At 46.3% G+C, this 22,642-nt stretch overlaps 1 protein-coding gene and 1 long non-coding RNA gene across 3 annotated transcripts in view; both read right to left on the bottom strand.

Annotated features, from left to right (window-relative positions):
- Nucleotides 1–6,120, bottom strand: part of FRS2 (fibroblast growth factor receptor substrate 2) — a 96,785-nt gene extending 90,665 nt beyond the window's left edge. For both annotated transcript variants that reach the window (XM_045002040.1, XM_045002038.1), the window contains exon 1: nucleotides 5,891–6,120. The gene's annotated coding sequence lies outside the window, so the exon portion shown is untranslated. The remainder of the gene's footprint in view (nucleotides 1–5,890) is intronic.
- A 13,805-nt stretch (nucleotides 6,121–19,925) lies between these two features.
- Nucleotides 19,926–22,418, bottom strand: LOC123365646. Its single transcript, XR_006577677.1, has 3 exons — nucleotides 22,381–22,418; nucleotides 21,816–21,913; nucleotides 19,926–20,067 (listed from the first exon to the last, which is right to left on the bottom strand). It is a non-coding gene; the product is annotated as an uncharacterized LOC123365646 (long non-coding RNA).
- Nucleotides 22,419–22,642: the final 224 nt, after the last annotated feature.

Genomic DNA, 22,642 nt, shown 5'->3' with positions numbered 1-22,642 from the left:
AGAAGGTCTTCTCTTAGAACTAAAAATGTGATGATCAAACCCCTCTTGAATTTGAGTAGTCATCCAAAAAACTTGCAGTATTACAAATATGCCAACTGCCATATAGTACTTGGCTTTTATTATAGGTATAGATATTTCAAAAAAGTAGTAGTTCTGAAGCACATTTTCCTGAACAAAAGTCACAAAGTCAAATATACGCAGAAAGAAATCTGAATACCTGAAAAAAAGCCAAATGCTTATTGAACATAAGCTTGAAAAAAATGAAGTTTACATCCAACAAACTAATTCACTTGCAGTAGAGAATATTTCCTCTGACTTACTACATAGTGTGAAAGAGAACATAGATAAAACCTAAAAATGTACTTGAGACCTTGATTCAGAAGTGTACTGTAATAGAACTGTTTCCATACAAACCAGGCATCATTAACTTAAAAGCAAATCAGTGACATATGGGAACAGAACCCAGGTTTTGACACCCAGTTCTCTGCTCCAACCATTGAACCACGCTCATGGATTTGACAGCACCTTAGGTAAAGGCAAAACAAGTTGTGTGGGTAACAGATGTGATGTCCTAGACAGAAAGGAAGCAGCTGGTCACAACAATGCGGGAGCACCACTCTGTCCTCACCAAGCAGTGTGCAGAATATTATCATGGCCAACCACACCAAAATCATGAGATTTTTAAAAATAAATAAATGCGGGGTTCTTTTTATTTACCCTTTGGTTTTTGAGTCATTAGCATTCATATTTTCAAACTCTTCTCCCCAACCATGACAACTAGAAACTTTTGTTTTGCAATTCAGCTAGAAGCAATGAAGTGGTAAGAGCAGAAGATAGTGGTATGCCAGAGAATACATCGCAGATCCAAGTATAAAGAGAATGAGTTCGTATACACTGATTACGACAGAAAAAGTCTAACTGAAAATTTTAAATCCATCCCCCTTAAACATTTTTATAGTGGAACGGTTTAGAGCTGCTGTATTTCAAGTTCCACACAATCAGAATATTAACTTCTGTCTATACCAAGAAATTTGACCATCGCTGACAATGGTTTCTCTGTGTATGTGAAAGTTAAGGTGATTGCCATCTTTGAAATAATGGAAATGGTTATGTGATCAATTTTACTGAGAGAGACAGACAGAGCGAGCACATACACACACTCCTTTACCACACTGTAAAGTCTTGCCATTTCCTTGGTAGACGTTTTAATTCACTGCTGCATCTGCCATAAATGCTAAACTAAGAGTCATTTTTTTCAGGAACCTATTTGCATTATGAACAAAACACTGCCAAAATATAAACCACACTAATGTTAATTCATAGAAAATTATAACAAATGTACCAACACACTAAAAAGGTCAACTTATACTGAAGCCTCTTATTAATTTAGGGGGTAGGGATGTTGTGATTCTTCATGCCTTTAAGAACATGCAGATATTCAACATATTTGTCAGTCCTAACCTCACCACCAGAAGTTTCTCAGTTAAACCAATTAAAGCCAGTATGTCAAACATAATGCCCATGGGCTGGATATGGTCTGCTTGATGTATTTACGTTTCCCACAGGACATGTTCAGACTGTGTCGAATTTCAGCTCTCTTTCTTTAAATAAGTTCCTAAACCTAATAGTTTAAAAAAAAAGTTTGTAAATGTGAACTTAGCTAAACTGCTGCAATGATGGGTGCCTGAGTCTGCAGACAGCTGGAAACAGTGACTGAGGAGCATGAACTCCCCTTCTTCCTATTAATCTCATGGGGGGGAGAGGGGAGGCGCGCAGCGCCTGGTGTCTCAGATCTAAAATCCAGTGACAACATTTCAGTGTCATCAACTATTTTCAGCTGATAATTTTCATGGATAGAATGACGAAGGGGGTGTAAGAGGTAAGCTCACAAGGAGGTGGGAACTGGGAGTTGCTTCAGGTAGGGAAATGCAGAGGGAAAAACAGAGTAAACAGACAGGGAAGATGGAAAGAGAAAGAAAGGAGATGGTGGGGGAGGGAACAGAGGGCAGAAACAGTGGCTCTAAAATGGGGGCATATTTTTCCTACTGAATGTTGCTGAATGTGACAATAAGGTACTAAATGAAGAATACCTAAGTTTAATTACTATAAAAAGGTAGATCTTTCCCTTGATCTCACTGCAAAGCTCCTAGTGACATCAATGTCTGACTGCTCTGGATCAAGACGAGTCTGAAGTCCTCTATTTATGCCCCAGACCATGAACCATGATTTAATATGCAATTCAGCCCTCTGAGCTAAATGAGTTTGACACCCCAGAATTAAAGAGATGCAGTATTTTTCAGTCTAAGGTTGCTAAAAAGTTTACCAAAACCTAACACAAATAGAGCTCTATTCATGATTTTAGTAAGTTAAAAAATAAACTTGTTTCAATTAAAGTTTAAGTGCTGTCCTAAATTTTGGGAAACTTAACATCTGCTGGTGTGCAAAACACAGAAAATGAAATCTACAAACTGATCAACTTCACTGTTTTAGTTTCATTCTCCATGTTGAATAAAATGGACAACAGCAGCAGCGTAAATGTTGAGTTGTCTATTATACCCCTAACTGAGAGATCCAAATAGTCACAGCTCAAATTTGCCTGCAGTTTTTTAACATGCCGAACATCCACGCAAGGCCCTATGCACCATTTATGCCCACTTCAACTCCAAATTAAAGTTATATGGGATTTAAATGTTGCTTTAGGAAGTGCCCTGTTAACTGGCCCCTCTAATCAGGCATGAATTTCATCCACTATCTTAAGAGCTGCATTCTTTAAACTATAAGGCCTGATCCATTGCTCACTGCAATAAACGGAAATGAACTGATTTCAACAGGTTCTGAATTGCACACTTAGCAAAATGGATGTAATTGCATTCATAATTAGTTTGGAACTACCAAGAAATCTTTAAGAGTACTGAATAAGAATAAAGAATATATACAGCAAGATTAAATTACGTTACAAAAAGTAACTATTATTTTTAGAACATTAGATTTAGCAGGGTATAATTTCCAGGTAGTTCACTGACTGAGCACTAACAACAGTACAGAACACAGAATAGAATAATGTATAATCATATCAATTCAAGCAGACAAAATCCTGCAAATTTACATGCTTAATTTTACGTACCCGAATAGCCCAACTGACTTCAAAGGAACTAATGTGTAAAATTAAGCACATATGTAAAAGCATTTGCAGGACAGATTATACAAACACAAATGTTAATATACATTAAGTGTCAAATATTTTATTTTTCCTGACAAAAATGATTCGCAATAGATAGGATCAGCACTTATTTATATTTTAGAGAATTTTTAATGTTAAAAGATGGCAAAATGGCAAACATGAATCAGTAGTAGGGTACCTATGAAGACAAAGAAATGAGGTAGTTGAACATAACACTGTAAATCAAAACAAGCTAGAACTATTTGTAGATTACTTAACTAACAGACAGGGGGAATTTGCCACTATAAATATATTTCAGTTAGCTATGTCTTTTCATACATGTGTACATACAGGATTACTTTTTGGTACATCTTGAAAATCCCCTCCCCACCTACCTACATCAGATGACTCTGTTATTTGTCACTTATCAGTCTGAGTGCTAAATTACTTTTAGTCTCAAAGTAGTGCTTGCACAACTCTGCAGAGGAATGACCCTGGGAAGGATCAGGTTGTCCTCTAATGAACTGATTAGCCTTGCTACAGTGAGCATACATAATTCCACCAAATACAACAAATTTTCAGGTAAAATTAAACTAAACTTCTTTCCTCCACACTCATTTCAAATCTGACGTCTTGACAACCTTACAAGGAGATGGTCCACAGAAAAATTGTAGTATAATCTTAAACAACTAAATTGACCACCTTGTGTTTAAAATAAACAATCATGAAAGTAAGCAAAAATCATGGAAAGAAGTTTAGCTAGACGTATATCTGCAGGAATATTGTTTCAATAAGCATTTTCAATTTTTCTTGACACAGAAACATATGAACTAAGGGGTTGTTAGTTAAGGAGTGACATCCAAATTAGAGTCAAATAAGGAAGGGAATGAAATGTATTAATATTAGTATTCCACTGGTAAATTTATTCCAATATAAAACACATATTTCCTTTTAAACAAAAACAAAAAAAACAGCAGATACATTTATAAAGCACTATATGTTTTCAGTGCAGTATTTAACCAAGGAAAATATACAACAGAGTCAACTTGCAGAATTCATGCTGACTTCAGTAGGAATACAGGGCATTTACTGGATTTGAACCCACATGTCTTAATACCAGAGCAAAGCAAATGCACCACAAAAAAATTGCAATAATTTATACAGCTCATCTCCCAAAAAGAAAAAAAATGACGACATAGTTACCAGATCATAAAAAAGTGGTATTTTAATGTAGATGGGCTACAAATATTTTAAGGCTGTTTAAGACCAAAATAAGTTATTTAGAAAAACTATACGCACATTACGCTAAATGTCACTTATGTATTAGTGTTTCATTCAAAAGAGTTAAGAAGTTTTAGAGGAGTATATTTACAAAAGAGTCATTAGGAAATGAAATCATCAGAAAAAACTAATACAAAATATTGTGGTTACACTACAGAAAATGACAAATACAAAACTCTTCCCAATATTAAGCCTGACTTCTATTATGTACATGCATCACAACTGAAAGGTACATCATTCTATGACTAAGTGTCAAATAAAATGTTAAGTGATACCTGAATATGATCATTGGTTTCTATGGATTGCCAGTGAAAGGAAGATTAAAATTAGCTAAGAATTTTCTCAAAATGTTAAAACTCAGTATTGCAGATATAGCACAAAGTTGCAAAACTGTCATAGAACTGATTTAAACAAAAAGCTGGTCTAAACCTTAGCTATAGCAGACCTGGTGGTCCACTATAATTAACTAGGATGTGAGACACCATTTGCACTATTTAACTTTCTGAGGCCAATCCCCACTAAACTAATCCTTGCAGGAGATTACAAAAAGGGAATTTTCTACTTGAAATATATTCCGTTAGGTATAACTTAATATATTTTCACTCACAGAGGATCATTTTGGGTAAATTTTCAGAATCCCCTCCCCATATTGCAGACACTTCTGCTATTTTGGCACTAACTCATCAATCTAGCCAAACTCAGAATTAGTTTTGAGAGTCAGGACCAGTACCTTTAAAGTTCCAGGACTACTGGGCATCCTGGAATTAATACACCACAATCAGGGACATGCAATAGCAAATATACTAGTCCTAAAATGCACATTATAGAAGCAGTAATAGCTACAGAGGGAACCTTGACAGGACACACAGGGTAAGGCTGACCCAGCAGGCAAATCAGCTGGTGAATGGTCTGCAAGCCCAGAGACCACACCACCCAGGAGCTGACTCCAGTAAGCCCACACTCAAGACAGCTCTTAGGGCTCACCTTTGTTTTTACAGACATTTCTCACCTCCCTCAACTCCTCCCCACACACACTCCACCCCCACTGGCAACACACGCAACGGCAGGTTAGCCCCGCCGCAAACCAAACCCAACCCAACCCCTCACCCGAGCCCTACACGGCGATGGTCTCCAGCCCTACACTCACATCAGCGACTTGCCAACCCCACGCTCGGCCCCCCAAGCACGGAGGCAGGCCCCCCTCTCCCCCACTGACAGAAACACGTCCCCAGCCCGGCCCCCCGCCTCCAGCGGCTCGTCTCTCCCCCAGGGACGCCCAGAACAGGGCCAATAGGGAGCAGCGACTCCCGCAGCCCAGACTCTCCCGCTGGCACCAGTCACCGCCAGGAAGAGCCGAGCCGAGCCGGGCCCCAGGACGCTGCGCCCCCCGCCCCCAGAAGCCGGCTGCGGGCACCCGGGGGAAGACGCCGGGCCCTGCCCAGCACTTACGTTCTCCATGAACCCAGGACTGGCCGCGAAACCGGCAGGGGCGGGACTGGACCGGGCCGAGCCTCCGGGGGCGGGGAGACCGCAGCGCTCCGTCCTTCCACAGCCCCGGGAACAACTGCAACTCTCGATAGCGGCAACCGCGGGGCCTCGCTCTGGGCCGGACTCTGCCCAGGACAACTTCCGGGGCAAGCCCCACAACTTCTTCCGGGGCGAGGGAGGGGGTGTGATCCTGGGATGGGGCCGGGGGCGTCTATGGCAGGGAGAGCCGTGGGCTCACGCGGGGCGGGAGGAGCCGCTCATTGGCAGCACGCGCTTGGCTGCTGGAGCCTCGCTCTCGCGCTACCGTTTATCCCAAGTGCTGCCGGCCTGAGCTAATTTACATATTGCTGCGGAGCCCCGAACTCGCGGGCGCGGGCGGTGGTGCGGGGCTGAGCCTGCCCTCCGCGCCGCACCCCACCTGGGGTCGGGCGGGCGAGCTCCGAGCGCTGGCGCGTCACTGCCCCGCTGGCGCAGCCTGACTCTCGCCGCACCCTGGGGTGAGGCGCTTGGGCTGTGCGGGGGTCTGCTGGGTCAGCTCATGCAGGAGCCGCCCCTGGAGACTCTGATCCTCGGGGCGTATTAAGAGCTGGCAGTGGCTTTGAGGGTGTGAAAGTCGCAGCCTGTGCCGCAAAGAAATTGCTAAAGAAAACAGCTAAGCGGCCTGGGGGGAAGAACTAGGACTTCGGCGTGTGTCAGTTACTGTTTCCTGCTGGGCACCAGAAAAGTGGGTTGCCAGGGCCCATGCCTGAGAAGGGCTGCCAGAAGTTTCCTTGTAGAAACTTGCTGATTTTGCACGTTTGAAAAGATGAGGCGCAAGGGTTTTAATTTGCTTTTTCATTACTTGTGAAGGGGCACCAAGAATTTGGTTTCCGTAGTGTTTAGATGTTGTTTTATTAGTCTTCAGACACTGTAAAAATGTATCGTCGTGTTCTTTTTTAAATGTTGATGTATATAAAATTATAAAGGGAGCAAAATAGTTAATAAAAGAGAAGATGAAAAAAGAGGAATGATGAAAATAGAAATGATGGGTATGTCTACAGTGCAGTAGACACCCTCAGCTAGCATCAGAGTTGTTTAATTGTGGTGTAGAGCAGTGGTTCTCAATCGGGTACCCTGGGGGTATACAGAGGTTCTCTAAGGAGTATGTCAACTCATCTAGGTATTTCCTTAGTTTTACAACAGGCTGCATTAAAAAGCAGTAGTAAAGTCAGTACAAACTATAGGCATGGCTACACTTGCAGATGTAGAACACTGAGAGTTAAACCAGCCCTCAGACAGCACAGTAGGGAAAGCCCTGCAGTGTGTCCACACTCTCAGCTGCAAGCGCACTGGCGTGGCCACATTTGCAGCACTTGCAGCAGCATTGGGAGCGGTGCATTATGGGCAGCTATCCCACAGAGCACCTCTTCCCATTCTGGCACTGTGGCTTGTGGGAAGGTCGCAGGGGGGGCGGGGCATTCTGGGTCCTGTCCCAATGCCCTGTGATGCATCACTTCACATCCCAGCAATCCCTGTGCTTCCATCCACATTTGGCACCATCTTTCAACATTCTTTGTACTGCATGCTCTGTCTTCCCTTTCAGTCTGCGGGAATGGATCCTGAAGTGCTGAGGAATATGCTGATGGGTCTCGCCAGCACATCACGTTTGGCAGTCGAGTTACTCCTTAAGCTACAAACTGATAGTGAGGAGTCTGATAATGTTGACTTGCGTAACACATATGACATAAGGTTGCTTGTGGCATTCACGGACATGCTCACCACCATGGAATGCTGCCTTTGGGCTCGGGAAACAAGCACTGAGTGGTGGGATCACGTCATTCAAGTCTGGGATGATGAGTAGTGGCTGTAGAACTTTCAGATGAGAAAAGCCACTTTCATAGGACTGTGATGAGCTCGCCCCCACCCTGCGGCTCAAGGACATGAGATTGAGAGCTGCCCTGCCGGTGGAGAAGAGGGTAGTGTGATGGGTTGGATCACAGAAACCCCCTTGGGATCTGCCAACTGATGTGCCAAGACTACCTCTGCTCCTGTTTTCCCTGCCAGCTCAGGACTCCAGCACCCTGTCTTGCTGAGCCAGACACTCCCGTCTGCTCCAGCACAGACCCGGGGGCTGAGTTACCTGCCCCAAAGCTGCAGGTTTACCTGAAAACAGCTCACAGATAGTGTGCTTGTCTTTAGCACTCAGATGCCCAAATCCCAATGGGGTCTAAATCCAAATAAATCCGTTTTACCCTTTATAAAGCTTATGCAGGGTAAACTCATAAATTGTTCGCCCTCTGTAACACTGATAGAGAGATATGCACAGTTGTTTGCTCCCCCAGGTATTAATACATATTCTGAGTTAATTAATAAAATCATTTTTACTTATTAAATACAGAAAGTAGAATTTAAGTGGTTCCAAGTAGTAACAGACAGAACAAAGTAAGTCACCAAGCAAAATAAAATGCGCAAATCTATGTCTAATCAAACTGAATCAGATAATCTCACCCTCGGAGATGCTTCAGTAAGTTTTTTTTTCTCAGACTGGACACCTTCCAGACCTGGGCACAATTCTTTCCCCTGGTACAGCTCTTGTTCCAGCTCAGGTGATAGCTAGGGGATTCTTCATGATGGCTCTTCTTCCTCTTTGTTCTCTTCCAGCCCTTTATATATCTTTTGCATAAGGCGGGAATCCTTTTGTCCCTCTCTGAGTTCCCACCCCCTCCTTCTCAATGGAAAGACATCAGGTTAAAGCAGGGGCGGCTCTACAAATTTGGCCGCCCCAAGCAGTCATGCCCGGGAGGCGCCCCCGAGCCGCGGGAGCAGCGGACCTCCCGCGGGCATGACTGCAGAGGGTCCGCTGGTCGCGCGGCTCGGCTGGTCCTCCCGCAGCTGCGGGCGGTTCGCTGGTCCGGCGGCTCCGGTTGAGCTGCCGCAGTCATGCCTGCGGGAGGTCCAGCCGAGCCGCGGGACCAGCGAACCGTCCGCAGTCATGCCTGCGGGCGGTCCACTGGAGCCGCCGGCCGAGCATCCCCTCCGCAGTCATGCCTGCGGCAGGTCCGCTGCTCCCGGGGCTCCGGTGGACCTCCCGCAGGCATGACTGCGGCAGGTCCGCCGGCCCAGGCTGCCGCCCCCCCGGGAAAGGGCCGCCCCAACTAGTTAATGGGAGTCATCAAGATTCCAAACCACCATTAATGGCCCACACTTTACATAATTACAATAGGCCCTCAGAGTTATATTTCATATTTCTAGTTTCAGGTACAAGAGTGGTACATTTATACAAATAGGATGACCACACTCAGTAGATTATAAGCTTTGTAATGATGCCTTACAAGAGACCTTTTGCATGAAGCATATCTCAGTTACATTATATTCACTTATTAAATTTTTGTAAAACCATATAGACTGCACAACATCACAGGTGGCTATTGCAATCTGGAAGCTGGCAATTCCAGACAGCTACCAATCGGTCGCTAACCAGTTTGGAGTGGGAAAGTCGACTGTTGGAATCTTGTTGATGCAAGTTTTGCAGGGCCATTAATTGCATCCTGCTCAGAAGAACTGTGACTCTGGGTAACGAGCAGGACATTGTGGCTGGCTTTGCGCAAATGGGATTCCCTAACTGCAGAGGGGCGATAGTTGGGATGCATATTCCAATTCTGGCACCAGCCCACCTAGCCGCTGAATATGTTAATCAGAAGGGGTATTTCTCTATTGTTCTCCAAGCACTTGTGGATCACCGTGGGCGCTTCATTGACATTATCTCAGGCTGGCCCGGAAAGGTCCATGACGCACCCATCTTTTGGAACACTGGCCTGTTCAGGAAGCTGCAAGCAGGAACATTTTTCCCAGACCAGAAGATCACCGTAGGGGAAGTCAAAATGCCCATTGTGATCCTTGGAGACCTCGCTTACCCTTTAATGCCGTGGCTCATGAAACCCTACACAGGGAGCCTTGACAGCAGCAAGGAGCGGTTCAACAACAGGCTGAGTCAGTGCAGAAAGACTGTGAAGTGTGCATTGGCCATTTAAAGGGCCGCTGGCACTCTCTGTATGGGAAGCTGGACCTGGCTGATGACATCCCCACCGTTATATCCGCGTGCTGTATCCTCCATAACATTTGTGAAGGGAAGGGTGAAAGATTCATTCAGGCATGAAACTTGGAGGTTCAACACTTGGAGGCTGAATTTGAACAGTCAGAGAGCAAGGCTATTAGAGGGGCCCAGCGCCTGGCTGCAAGGATTAGGGATATCTTGAGGGAGCAATTTGAGGCTGAAAGCCACCAGAAATGTTTGGTGCCCTGCACAGGAGTGAAGTGCAGTGGTTCCAATGTTAGTAGGAATCTGTGCTTGCTACACTGACTTGCAGTGCCTATTGCTTTCCTGGGTTAAGGTATCTTTTACTTAATGCATTAATAAAGAATGTTTTCAAAGCCAAAAAAGCCATTTATTTAAAAGAAAATTAATTTATTGAAAAGAAACACAACTGCTTGGGAAACAGAAAGGGCAAGGGGTGGGGAACGGTTCAATCACAGATTTGCGTATGTCCTGTTGTCATACTCAGCCTTCCTGTCTGGAGTGCTGTGCAATGAGTGCTGCGCTTCAGGCTGGCTAAAATGCATGATAATGGGGGTTGAGTGCAGTGGGTAAGGGTCATAGTTTAAGGGCTGGGTGGTGAAGCTACAGGTGTAGGAGGCAGCTGGTGGCGATAAGAATCCAGATGTTGGGGAAAGTGGGTTGGCAGTGACATGGGGACACAAGGGACAAGGGCTGCAGTGGGGGGGTGGGCACAGTAGTGCTCCACCTGCATGACTACAAGCGCCTGGATCAAGTCCGCTTGGCGCTCCATAATGCTTATCAGCCACTCCATGCTGTGGTGCTGGTGCTCCGTGCTTTGGTGCCAGCGTGCCGCATTCTGCTGGTGGAACCTCCTTTCACTCTTCCTCCACTCCTGCACTTCTTGATTTTTATGAAGGGACTGCTGCATTATTTCATGCAGCATATCTTCTTTGCTTCTATGTGGCCTCTTCCTAATTCGTTGGAGTCTTTCGGAGGGTGGTAACATGGACGGCTGAGATCTCAAGGTTGCATCTGTAACGGCAAAATGCAACACTTAACAGAGGCAGCATTGTTCCCACCAGACAGAGCAATGATTTGCCCATACTTAAAGACAAGCACAGTCTACACAATAGCAGAATTTGCCCGTCCCAAAGCGAGCGCGCACAACCCACAGGAGCCCCAAAATGGTGAATAAGCAGAGGGTCGAGGGGGACTGATTGTTTCATTGCCGTACTGTCCTCTGAGGTTCTGTGCCTTGGGGAGAGCCAGCAGCTGCAGGGGGCCCCTATACTGAACACTGTCCCCACATTTTCCACAGGAGTTCATCCTGGAAGATATTTCACTGCTGAGGGTAACCTGGGAAGCAAGGGAGTGTCTTCTACTACAATGTGGCTTCCGCCCTGCCCCATATGCAGCTTGCCTGTGTGCAGCAATGGTCCTCCTGCCCCCTCACAGCACAATGGTGCGGCATGTTAACCTTACTGGACAAGGAGCACAGTAGCGCCCCCAAGGAACCTGTGCAAGCGCATTGCACAGCTTCTGGATGAGACCTTTAAAGAGGCCGATTACCGCAATGTGAGAGAGCACATCAATGCCCTATTCCGCATCTAGGCATGCATGCAGCCCTAACCCTCCTCGCCCCAAGAGCCCGCACCAAATAACTTCCTTCCCAAAATAAAAGCCGCTTACCTGGCACGTCCTCTGGTGTTTGTCCTTCTCCAAGCACCAGCCGCTGTGACTGGCTACCTTCCTCCTGGCTTGGGAACAGCTCCTGGCTGCATGCATCTAGGGATGCCGGGGTGTCTTCCTCCTCCTCAGCACCCTCACTCCTGCTTTCCTCCTCCTCCTCCTCCTGCCTTGTTGAACTGGGCTCTGAAGTGTCCATGGTGGTCCTTAGAGTGGAGGTGGGGTCGCCCTCCAGTATTGCGTCCAGATCTTTGTAGAAACAGCAGGTCGTGGTGGCAGCACCAGAGCGGCGGTTTGCCTCACGGGCTTTGTGGTAGGCATTCTGCAGCTCCTTCACTTTAACCCTGCACTGCAGTGCGTCCTGGTCATGGCCCCTTTCCATCATGTCCCTTGATATCTGCCAGAAGGTATTGTAATTCCTACAGCTGGAGCACAGCTGAGACTGGACAGCTCCCTCCCGCCAAACACTGATGAGGTCCAGCACCTCGCCATTGCTCCATACTGGGGATCGCCTGGCGCGTGAAGGCATGGTCACCTGGAAAGATGTGCTGAGAGCAATCCACGTCTTGCTGTGCAAACAGGAAGGGGATTTTCAAAATTCCCAGAGAATGTAAAGGGTGGATCTGACGGTTAGTCACCTGAGGGCAGGGCAGTAGAGTTCAAAGTGATGACCAGAGTGGCTAGAACAGGGCTTGTGGGACACTTCTGGAGGCCGATCAGAGCGCATTAACAAACCAGGGTGTCCACACTGGCGCTGTGGCGCTCCAGCCAGGGCACACCAAGCGTTATGCCTCTCACAGAGGTGGATTACCAGGAGCGCTCCAGACATGGAGTCAGAGCACGCTACGTGCCTTGCCAGTGTGGACGCGTCGTGAGTTAGAGCACACGGGGCTGCTTTAATGCGCTCTAACTCACAAATGTAGCCATGCCCAATAATTTCATACGATTTGTTTATGCTGCTCTATATACTGTATTATACTGTAAAGTAACATGTATACGCACTGTATTACACATGCCCTCTGTCATTTACGTATGCATGCAAGCATATTAATGAAATTTAAGTTGTCATGGAGTGTATGCAGTTGCGATATAAAAATGGAAAGATTTTTTTTAAAACAAGGAGCTGGAAGCAGCGGTAGTGGCCACACTGAAAATAGTAAGAAAATGAAAACGACTGAAAAAAAAATTGTTGCTTCTGCAAGGAATCTATTGGTTTTGGATTCACATCTACAAATAGCAATCCACTTCAAGCTTTGTGTTTCCTTTGCAAAGAAACTGTCAAATAATGGTATGAAGCTGGCACATTTGCAATGACATTTGAAGACAAAATAACCTGTGTATGCAGATAAGCCAGTAGATTTTTTTCAAAGAAAGCTCTGAGTTCCAGACTTGCCAGCTTAAAATGAAAAAAGCTTTTGTAAGCACTATACCATCTTCAAGCAGTGCAATTAGTTGAGAACTACTGGTGTAGGGAGGTTCCAGCTCTGGCTTCAGCCTGAGCTCTAGGACTCTTCCACCTTGCAGGGTCCTAGAGCCTTGGTGCTAGTGTTGTGTATTTGGTTGTCATGGGTTTTGTTACTATGGCAACTGAGTTAGACTATTAAGGGATAGCTCAGCCGGTTTCAACCGGCTGAGTGAGCTCTCTGTTTCTGTAAATAAAATGGAGGTTTTGGTTAGCTGTCTGCTCTCTGGCCTCAAGTGATTGCTTCCTACACCGGCTGCCCCTAGGACATAACAGCCAGCTCAAACACTGCAATTAAACAGTCCCTTAGCCCAAGCCTGCATGAGCCAGCCATGGGTTTTTAATTGCAGTGTAGACATACACAAAAAAGAGTCAAAGGCAAAGTGCACACCACCATTTCTTGTGCTTGTGTAACCCACACACCTCCTGGGCAAGGGCAGCGAGTTGTATCGGCCCCTGGTGCCCATGCTCCACCAATATGAGAGCGGGAGGCCCAGCTCCACCAAAGTTCTGGGCCAGATCCCTCCCCCGTACTGGCCTGCCACTCTGCACACCTCCCCGGGAGCGTCCCCCCTGGCCATGCCTGCTGTTCCCAGGCAATTTAAAAGGGCCTGGGGCCCCCGCCACCACCACTTCGCTTCCAGAAGCGGCTGGCATGTCCCTGCGGCCCCTGGCGGGGGGGGCATGTCTCCACGCACTGCCCCCGCCCCAAGCTGCGGCCAGTGGGAGCATTGGGGGTAGTGCCTCCGGGCAGCGACGCATGGAGACCCCTCCGGCCCACCACCTAAGAGTTGCTGTCAGAGGGGGGTGTGGGTTGCTTTCAGGAGCCACCCAAGGTAAGCACTGCACCCCTCACCCTCTCCCACACCCCTGCCCCAGCCCAGACCCTGCACCCTAGTTCCCTCCCAGAGCCAGCCCCCTGCAACCCCTCCTGTACCCCAAACCCCTATCCCAGCCCAGAGCCTGCACCCAAACTCCCTCTCAGAGCCCGACCCCTCCTCCCTCCTCAGGGCCGGCTCCAGACCCCAGCACGCCAAGCACGTGCTTGGGGCGGCATGCCACGGGGGGCGCTCTGCTGGTCGCCGGGAGGGCGGCAGGCGGCTCCAGCGGACCTCCCACAGGCATGCCGGAGCCGCGGGACTGGCGACCGGCAGAGCGCCCCCCGCGGCATGCCGCCGTGCTTGGGGCGGCAAAATCGCTAGAGCCGCCCCTGTCCCTCCTGCACCCAAACTCCCTCCCAGATCCTTAGGCGGGGGAGAGGCAGAACTTGGACCCATTCTGGGCACCACCAAAAATTATACAAACTTGCCACCCCTGCTCCTGGGTGTGGTGTTCTGTCCCCTCTAGTGGCACCAAGACCACTTAGAGATTAATGAGTCTGCTACAGCCTTAGCTAACAGCCCTATGACTTTTAGCTCATGCAGTAGAGACCCATGCATTTAGCTCCAGAGGTCCCAGGTTCGATCCCACCCGCCGCTGACCAAGGTCTGTCGGTGTTACACTGGCTGCAGGCCCATAGCCCCTGGCTATGTTACTAAAGTCCTCAATTCTTGATTTAAAGACTTCAAGTTACAGAGAATCCACCATTTCCTTTAGTTCAAACCTTCAAATGATCTGTGACCCATGTTGCAGAGGAAGGTGGAAAAAACTCTAGGATCTCTGCCAATCTGACCTGGACACAGACACCAGCTTCCTCTGGGCCTGGGGGTTCCTTAACCCCCTGCTCTATCGCAGGCCCCACCCCCATCTGACCCCTTCCCCCAAGTCCCCGCCCCACCCCACCTCTTCCTACCCATTCCTCCCCGTCCTCTGAGCATGCCCCATCCCCTCTTGTCCTCCCTCCCACCCGTCTGCCCCCCCACCCCACCCCTCAGTGCCTCCTGCACACTGCAGAACAGTTGATCGCAGCGGGCAGGAGGCACAGAGAGGGAGGGGGAGGAGTTGATCAGCAGGGCCAACTGCGGACAGGAGGCGCTGGGTGGGGAGGGGTGAGCTGGCTGCCGGTGTATGCTAAGCTGTGGCTGCTCCAGGGCTGGCGCAGTATTTGTTTAAATATTGGGCCAGATCTAGATTCTTTTTAATCTCCACCCTGTCCTCAGTGTTCTGCAGTCCACTTCTTTCCTTGTTTTCTTTTTATTTATATGATTAAAGAACATTTCACAATTGTTTTTAATTTCCTTTGCAAGGTGCAGCTCTGCGAGATGCAGCTAAGGCAAAATTTTCTTTTTTGAGATCACACTCTTCTTACTTATAGATCATCCTGTAAGCAGGCTTGTTCTTTATAATCTAATATGGACTATGGATGCGTGTGAAATTATTATTGCCTCTTTTGACTCAAGCAGTTAGCCAATATTGAAGATCTTGCAGGTTTTTTCTCTCAGAAGAAATTGATGATGGAAGCAAGTATTTCTTTGATGCAATCTTTTTTATTTGCAAAGAATGTACACCAAGTCCTGTTTCACTGAACAGAATAGGAAACAAACAACAGGAGGCAGTTTCTTTGCACCCACTTCCAGCCTCATTCCAGCCAGCGCTCTGCCCAAAAAATCTGTCCTTCTCTTAGGGCCACTCTACAAGTACTTCTCTCACTGTCTCCTTGGCTTTCTTGTTGCCTGCTAAGTCTCGATCTCGCCGCTAACACCTACAAACAATAATATCCAGCTCCCTGTGTTTGCATTCAGCCCCCAGCAAAATCCCTCCACCCACCTAGCTCTGTAACTGACTGGACTTTCATGTGGCCTGTGTTTTGGGCAGTAGATCCTATTGTTTCTGCTATCTTACCCAAAAGGGAGCTTAACTACTACTTAGGTTTATCCTGAATGAAGAGCAGCTCTCTCCCACCAACTTCAGTGAGGTTTCTCCCAACTTCCATCATAACGTCATGTTCCCTTATTTCTTGAGATTGCACTAAAAGTATATGCATGAATGTGTGTAACTGTAGGATCTTTGCTCTGAGGTCACACTGAGAAATTGTCTTGGCAGATAGATGTATGCAGAATATTCTTTAAGCTCTGTTTTGGCCAGGTCTCCCATTCATTTTTCCTAGGAGCCTGTGGAGCTTTGAATGATATGTGTAATTCTAAGACTAATTACTCTAATTTGCCCTTTGAAGTAGCATTTTATTGGCTGTACAGAAGCAAATAAGCTTATGCACTAAGTTACCAGATACAGAAAGCTCTTAATATGTTAGCTAGTATGTTTCCATAATGAACTCTAATTAATAAATAGTGGAAAAAAGTCAGATGACTGATTCTAGAATCCAAAGCCATATTAATCAAACATTTGCCATTGTATACATGCATTATCCTCTTTTTCATTCCTTCAGAGATATATAGTTATACAATACCCCTCATTTTATTACATTTTTCTCAAACATTAGGGTTGAATTTGATAAGAGACAGAAAGAAAGGACTGTAAATTGTAGGTACCAATTGACCACAATTTGAATGTGTGGAAATCTTGAAACCTTAAATAGATTTCCACAGCGCTGAATCAAGTGTTTATGTATTGTCCCTGACAAAAAGAAAGAAATCACTGTCTCTTCTAATCATGGGCCCAGTCCTGCATGCTTAAAATCAGTAGTTTTGCTATTAACCAGAAAACTGCACACAAGCTATTGATAGTATAGAAAGGATAAGATGCCATTTTAAAAAATGAACAGAGTTTAATTAGAATATTTTTACAATTACTTTATCTAGTTGTAAAATATGTGCAAGTAATTACAAATAAAAAACAAAGATTTCTAAAGAAATAAGAAGTTGCAGTCTTATCTGCTATCAGTTTTTGAGGGTTCTCTCACAGATGTTTTAAGGTAAATTGGATTACTTATTGGAAATAAGTTTGTTAAAATTGGTTTAGTATGAAAAATAATTGAATGTAATCCACTTAGATTTTTTTTTACCCAAAATAGAACTTGTGTTAAAATAAATTTGAAAGTCTCCAGTTCCATTATACAATCATATACTGCAGAGCAATTTCTTTGTCAGAGACTTACACATCAGCAGACAGAATTTCATGCTGGCAAGTACTGGTAACAGCAGAATGGCACCTCCTGTCCCATTGACATACTCCAGAACCATTCAGTTACCAATATACTCATTCCCTCATGACAGAAATAAACCACAGCCTCATGGTTACAATTCTAGCCATGTTTATTAGAAGTTAGCTGCTGCATTTGGCCAAAACAATTCAACAACAAAAAAAATCCTCCTGAAAAAGAGTTTTAAAATTATTTTTAAAACATATTTTAGCAGCTATCTACTTAACTATTCTAAGCGCCAATACTTCAAAGACCTGTTGTCCTGGAGCTGGTACACTCTGTCATGCTTTGCAGGAGGGGCGAAGGGACATTATGGCCCCATGGCTGAGTTTGAATGACCACCCCTAGTCTTGGGGCAGTGTGGCCTAATGTTTGGGGCTCGTCAAGGTGGTCCTCCTATGCTGGGCTGTGTGGCCTAGCAGCCAGAGTCAATACGGTTGCCCTTTCTGTCCCGGCTGTGTGTTCTAGCGGCCAGAGTCAATAGGGTTGGAGAGGTGGGCCACCACCCCGGGGTGGTCAGTGGCCAGGGTTGGGGACCGAGGGCCTCCCTACTCCACTGGGTCCCAACCCATGGCTCTGGCGGTGCCAGGGTTGCCCGCCACCAGCTTGGCAGGTGAAACACACCAATCTATTCTCTGGTTCTATGAACAATTATCTGAAAAGTTTCCCTGAGTTACTACCTACCCGGTATGCTGAAGTTTGGCATCTCGGGGTTCCCAGGGTCTCTCCTCCCTCTGTGATGTCAGGAGCCTGGGGGTTGTGAGTCATCACAGTCTGGCTAGCCTTCATGTCCCAAAGTGCCGGAATCCACAGGAGCCTGCAGCACACCTCCACTGGTCAGCCCAGACTGAGCAGAGTTGCTCCCTTTTATATCCTGTTTCCAGATGGCGCATGCACAGCAAGCAGACAGGGAGGTGACCTTCTCGCCCCACAGAGTAGCATTAACTCCTGCGAAACTAGTGCGGGGCTGGTACAACCTGTCACACCTATGCATGTGCTTAACTTTACATACATGAGCAATCCCATTCATACTGCACATAAACTGATAAACTACAGAATAAAATGAATGTATGTAACATTATAAGTCTTTACATTAAAATAGCTGTGATTTATTCTAATGCCCCTTAGACTTTGAGGCTGCAAAGATTTACCCAAGTGTTCAGTCGTACTCTTCATGTGCATAAAGTAAAACATGCGTGTAAGTCTTGGCAAGAATAGAGCCTAAGGCATTAAAACAAACCACTTTTTTCATTTAAAGACTTTCACTGCTTAATCTTATTGTAGTTTATGAGTTTATAGCTAATAGCCTTTGTGTTAATCACTCAGAATATTTTGGGAACATGAAAAGAAATGTCCAAGTAAACAAATTTTCTGAGTGATTTAGCACATCCAGCAACCATTATTACTTTTCTGAGGTAACTGGAGTGGTCACACAGCTTCACTGCTCTCTCTCTCTGATTTATGGCCAGCTTGTTCTATTAAATATTATATTTATGTGCTGGATTTTATTACAATTGAGAATTAAATATTTTACTAATAATTAATCTATACCCCAGCTATCAATCTAAGAACATAAGAACGGCCATACTGGGTCAGACCAAAGGTCCATCCAGCCCAGTATCCTGTCTACCAACAGTGGCCAATGCCAGGTGCCCTACGGTGTGAACCTAACAGGTAATGATCAAGTGATCTCTCTCCTGCCATCCATCACCACCCTCTGACAAACAGAGGCTAGGGACACCATTCCTTACCCATCCTGGCTAATAGCCATTAATAGACTTAACCACCATGAATTTATCCAGTTCTCTTTTAAACCCTGTTATAGTCCTAGCCTTCACAACCTCCTCAGGCAAGGAGTTCCACAAGTTGACTGTGTGTTGTGTGAAGAACTTCCTTTTATTTGTTTAAATCTGCTGCCCATTAATTTCATTTGGTGGCCCCTAGTTCTTAGATTATGGGAACAAGCAAATACTTTTTCCTTATTCATTTTCTCCATATCACTCATGATTTTATATACCTCTATCATATCCCCACATAGTCGCCTCTTTTCCAAGCTGAAAAGTCCTAGCCTCTTTAATCTCTCCTCATATGGGACCCGTTCCAAACCCCTAATCATTTTCATTCAATCAGTTTCTAGTGTACCACCTGTTTGTTTCTTTAAAAGTTATTTTTACCTCTGAACTAAAGATATACTGCAGGTGGGTACTATCTGGGCATCTGAATCTTGCTCTTCCAAAGCATCTCAATCCTGATCTGCCATGCCCCTGTTATTCATTCCTTTATGAGAAGGGACTGGCATTGTGTGGTGGTATTGTGATGGAGATTAGAGTTACTTGGTGGACTAAACATTTTCACCTGCAACCTATATTGTTTTAGCAAGTAGCCAATCCTGCACTCAAGAGAGCAGGCAAGCAGTATATAAGGTTTATAACAGGGGAATATCTGTTTAAGAAAATGTTCCCCCTTCCTTCCCCAATTCTTGTCTGGGGTCTGAGGAAGAAGGGAATCTCTGAGAACTGCATAGAATGGGGTTTCCTGCAGTTTCTTTCTGTTTGTTTGCTTAGGGATTCCAGAGAGTGAAACTCATGAAGTGGGAGGAGGAGTGGGAGAGGTGAAGGAATGCCAAGGACTTCTGAACGTTTTCCTTTTACCGTATAGTTTGTTCTGATACCTGTAAATCCCTTCTGCTGAAAGGACAGAGAATATTAAGTATAAAGCATTTTGGGTAGACCTTGTAACAGCAGTGTCATACAAAAGAATGTTTGGGATGAGAAATAGGATTTATTTTTTAAAGCACAGAAGGAACCATTTCTAAATTTCTCAGTGAAAAGGCTGAAGTTTTTGGTAAAACAGTGTTTGGCACAATCTCACCCATTCAGACACTGGCCTGAGCAAGAGGAGCTGTGGAATTGCACCTAGGAAACAAACAAACAAACAAAACCAGTTCCTCTCAGCTCCCACAGTGCACATGAGAGTGAGCAGACTGCAGGCACAATGTTGCATGCAGCCTGCTCTGCCAGGGCATCTGACTTGCTTTGCAGGCCTTTGGGGGTAGAGGGAAGAAGCATGGCATTTAGGGTGGGATCCACAAAGGGACTTTAGTGTTGCAATGCTGAGCATCACACGGCTCCTAACTTTTAGGTGCCTAGAAAAAAAAAATCACAGGAACAACACAGTGATCTACAAAGGTGAGTTAGACAGCTAGGCTCCTATACAATGAATGGGGGGGAGATAGCTTAGAAAACAATCCTCAAAGCCAGTACGCTAGGGGAGCCACCTAAGCTAGTCAATGGAGCATGTCGACTAGAGGGGTGTGTGCTAAGCTCTGCCCCTCTCTCAGAGACAGGTGCCTAAGGGTATGGCTACACTTACGGTTTGCAGCACTGGTCATCCAGCTGTGCAGGGCCAACGCTAGTGTGTGGCCACACTCACAGCTACCAGCGCTGGTGTGTGGCCACATTTGCAGTATTTGCAGCACTGTTGGGAGTGATGCATTATGGGCAGCTATCCCAGCATTCAAGTGGCCGCAACGTGCTTTTCAAAAGAGTGGGGTGGAGTGGGGTCTAGTGTGACAGGGAGCGGGGGGAAAGAGAGAGGGGATTTTTGGAGCCAACACTGTGTGTTTAGCTTCCTGCATTGAAAAATCAGAACATGTTTCCGACCCCTTAGTCTTAACTCTTAATTGCAAACAGCCTGCAGCCAACACGACTCCCCGCTGTTTCACTCCCTCCCTGCCTGCCTCTCATTTGATTGTTTACAGCCAGGTACAGATGATCACAGCAAACAGGAGCTCTGTTTGTTTTTTAGATAAGCAATGGAGCTACGGAGCTCCGATCGGAGCTCGTTCATAACAAAACAAAGAGAGGCTGCATAACAAAACAAAGAGAGTAATTTATAAAAGCATTCTGGGATACATCCTTATACCCTGGAGGCCAATCACAGCGCTGGTGTGTGGCCACACTTGATGACCAGCGCTGCAGCACCAGCGCTGGAATCCTTATTCCCCATGCCAAGTGAGGTGTACAGCCAGCGCTGCAGCCAGGGAGTTGCAGCGCTGGAAGTGCCCTGCAGGTGTGGCCACTTACTAATTGCAGCGCTGGTGGAGGCTTTCCAGCGCTGCAACTCGCCAGTGTAGCCATACCCTAAGTCTGGGCAGCACAGAGGCACCTATCTTGTGCAGAACCCAAAACAAAACAGCTGGGGAGTGGGGGAGAAGGAGGAGGACCTCCTTCATAACCTTTAGCCTAAGGTACTCACCCAAGATGTGGGAGACCCCCAGTTGAAGTTTCCCCTCCTCCTGAGTGGGAGTGCCTAACCACTAGACTACAGAGTTATTCTAATTCTTTCTTTGATACCATTAACATTTCAGTATTCCACTGTTTAATTGGAGTGGAACAACTTCAACAGGAAAGACTGACGGAGCCCCACATCAGACTGTTCCATTGCCTAGTGGTTTGGACACTCTCCTGAGAAGTGGCTGATCACATTTCAAATCTCTTCTCCCATACGGGGAGGGGTACTTGAACTGGGGGTTTCCCATATCCTGTGTGAGTACTCTAGCCACTCGGCTAAAGATAAGGGTGGTTGCTGGCCTCCCTACCGCTATTTTATGTGAACTCGCCTGAGGGACCCAGTCCAGTAGGTGTGCTCAGAGACCACATACCTGACCGCGCCCTCACATGCAACTTGGGCAGCCAAATGCGTATCTTTCCTGGTTTGACAATCACTCTGAGCTTAGGTGGGAGATAGGCATCCAGATATCTATCATGAAACAGTGGAATGCATGCTTAGGCAGGAGACGGGCATAGCTCCCTGTCATGTATACAGTAACTCCTCACTTAAAGTTGTCCCGGTTAACATTGTTTAGGGAACATGCTCATTTAAAGTTGTGCAATGCTCTCTTCTAACGTCGTTTGGCAGCAGCCTGCTTTGTCCACTGCTTGCAGGAAGAGCAGCCCTTTGCAGCTAGCTGGTGGGGGCTTGTAACCAGGGTGGACCAGCAGCCCCCATCAGCTCCCCCATCAGCTCCCAGCTCCCCTAAATTCCCTGTGCTGCAGGCGCCCAGCAGGCTATCAATCAGCAGTTCAGCTGTCCCTCCCCCCACTGCCATGTGCTGCTCCTGCCCTCTGCCTTGGAGCTGCTCCCAGAGACTCCTGCTTGCTGTGCAGGGAGAAAAGGGGGAGTAATGTCAGGGTGTCCCCTCCTCCCTGTCCTTGCACCCCACTTACCCCTTCTCCATATAGAGCAGGGAGGGGACACGGATGGAGAGAGACAGAGAGATCTTGGGGCAGCAGCTGCTGTCTCAACTTCCTGATCCACCTAAAAAGACAATGCACTTAAGAGTGGGTCAGCTTATTTAAAGGGGCAGTGTGCATCTCTCTCTCTCCCTCACACAAGGTGTGTGTCTGTCTCTGTTTGCTATGCTGTTTCCCCTCCCTCCTGTTTGTGCTGCCTTGATGAGATGCTACATTAACAACAATGTGTTAACCC

Source organism: Mauremys mutica, chromosome 1 (assembly GCF_020497125.1).
Source record: "Mauremys mutica isolate MM-2020 ecotype Southern chromosome 1, ASM2049712v1, whole genome shotgun sequence".
NCBI classification, from domain to species: domain Eukaryota; kingdom Metazoa; phylum Chordata; order Testudines; family Geoemydidae; genus Mauremys; species Mauremys mutica.
The sequence above is the reverse complement of the archived record's forward strand: the minus strand, read 5'-3'. Positions and strand labels throughout refer to the sequence as shown.